Consider the following 2,578-nt stretch of genomic DNA (forward strand, 5'->3'; position numbering starts at 1 on the left):
TGATTGGTCGTGGTGTGTGAGGGAGGTGAGGGTCCTGTTTGAGAGTTGGTTTGCAGCAGTTACTATGTCATTGTGGGTGTACTTTTAATACTAGCAGAGACACCACTTAAGTACATGTATGTATGACAAGTGAAAGTATAATAGTATTATTGTGCTGAAGTTGTATTGTCCAGAAGAGGGATGGATGAAAGGTAAGTACTGTTGGCATCACACTCTCCACACATTAACAGTTCTCACCAATGTGTTTTGGGAAATGGTAGTCCAAGGTGGATTATCTTGCAGTAGAATATTAGTAATCACTTTGGTTACACTTGTAGCCTTTTTCTCTGGTTTTGGATTTTTAAATGTGAGATGTACACTTTAGATTTGTTCCGAATCCACACTTCCCATACATGTAGGTTTTTCTCTAGCATGCGTTTTCATATGTTGGATTAAGTTAGCTTTTCGAGCTGTCCTGTATCCACAGGCCCCACACATGAAAGGTTTCTCACCAGTGTGGGTTACTTTATGGTTGTCCAAAGTAGATTTCTTTGCTGCAGAATAGTCACACTGGTCACACTTGTAAGGTTTTTCTCCTGTATGAGTTCTCATATGTGTTGATAAGTGGGATTTTTTAGCTGTTCTGTATCCACACTCCTCACACAAGTAGGGTTTGTTACCTGCATGTTTTGCTAGGTGAACTTCCAAGGTAGTTTTCACTGCAGCAGAATAGTCACACTGGTCACATTTGTAGGGCTTTTCTCCTGTATGAGTTCTCATATGTTGTGATAGGTGAGACTTTTGTATTGTCCTGTATCCACAGACCCCACACATGTGGGGTTTCTCACCAGTGTGTGTTGCTTTATGGTCATCTAACGAGGATTTCTGTGAAGCTGAATAGTCACATTGGTCACACTTGTAGGGTTTTTCTCCTGTATGTTTTCTCATATGTTGGTATAAGCCAGACCTTGCTGCTGTCCTGTATCCACATTCCCCACATATGTAGGGTTTTTTACCTGCATGTTTTGCTAGATGAACTACCAAGGTAGACTTCGCTGCAGAAGAATAGTCACACTGGTCACATTTGTAAGGTTTTTCTCCTGTATGAGTTTTCATATGTTGGGTTAAGTTATACTTTCGAGCTGCCCTGTATCCACAGACCCCACACATGAAAGGTTACTCACCAGTGTGGGTTGTCATGTGGCTGTCTAAAGTAGCTTTCCTGGCTGCAGAATAGTCACACTGGTCACACTTGAAAGGTTTTTCACCAGTGTGGACTCTCATATGTATGGATAATTTTGACTTTTTAGCAGTCCTGTATCCACACTCCTCACACATGTAGGGTTTCTCAGCAGTGCTATTCAAATTGACATTTTTTGTTACCATCTTGTAGTCAGAATTTTTATTTTTGTCTGTCATGGTTGTCCTGAGAGACACCACTGGGAGACCCATAATATGAGTTCTGACCAACGCTGGTGTGAGACCTGTGTTCGGTTGTTGCCATGTCCAACCTAATGAGAAAAGAAAGAAATAATAAAAAATCAAATCACAAAAAGTAATAGAACAAGGACTGATTGAGATTACACAAAAATACATACATAGCGACAATGTACTTTCAAGTTTGACTACAAAACTGATCTATAATCACTTCTTTCCTGTCATATTCTCGTGTCTACATTGAAATTCTGTCCATTAAAAGTTAGAAACATAGGTACTAGACATTCCATTATTTATGTGCCCACAGTCAAAAGGAATTGGCTCTACATTGTACCTATGGGCCTTCGTAGATGTACCTATATGGGTATACTAGTACTATGAGACCGTACGACCATACCGGTACAGGTTTTTCCACCTACATGTATCATGCATGCATATGCATTGTGTATAGACTTAATTAGCTCAATGATTATTCCAGGTGTTTCCATGTACAGTGTACAACTATGCGTATCTTACAATCCGGGTAAAATTTTTATTCTTCCTGATCACCCAAAAAGGGGACCCCAGAAAGTGCGAAATGGAACGAAATGGAACGAAATGGAACGAAATGGAACGAAATATGTATGGAGGAAAGCCGTTAAGCCATTTGTGCGTTGGAACGGCGATGCTAGTGTCCGCTCGACGTCCAAATGGCAACGTTAAGATAGATGGTATTCTTAGAACCGCAACGTTATAAGATCGATCAGGGTACGTTAATAATAAAGTGACCACAACGTTATAAGATCGATCAGGGTACGTTAAGAATAAAGTGCCCGCAACGTTATAAGATGGATCAGGGTACATTAAGGATAAAGTGACCACAACGTTATAAGATGGATCAGGGTACGCTAAGAATTAAGTGACCACAACGTTATAAGGTACGTTATAAAAACAATTAATTGAGTTTTGAGGTGAGCAGTCAAAGTGTGCTTCTTTGTGGTCTCTGTCTGCCCTAGCGGTATGCCCATGGGGAGGAATTTTATCACCAGCCGCGTCCCTTACATGTGCACAATGAAATGAAATAGATAGCAAAAACGCACTAACGTCGCCGTTCCAACGTACTTCATACATATTTAGTTTCATTTTGTTCCATTTCGTTCCATTTCGCACTTTCTGTACACCG

General features: G+C 40.4%; 1 pseudogene; it reads right to left on the reverse strand.

Annotated features, from left to right (window-relative positions):
- Window positions 1-748: 748 nt before the first annotated feature.
- On the reverse strand, window positions 749-1,440 carry LOC109465704 (annotated as a pseudogene).
- Between the last annotated feature and the right edge of the window lie 1,138 nt (window positions 1,441-2,578).

This window comes from Branchiostoma belcheri, unplaced genomic scaffold, assembly GCF_001625305.1.
Source record: "Branchiostoma belcheri isolate BF01 breed outbred unplaced genomic scaffold, Haploidv18h27 scaffold1566, whole genome shotgun sequence".
NCBI classification, from domain to species: Eukaryota; Metazoa; Chordata; class Leptocardii; order Amphioxiformes; family Branchiostomatidae; genus Branchiostoma; species Branchiostoma belcheri.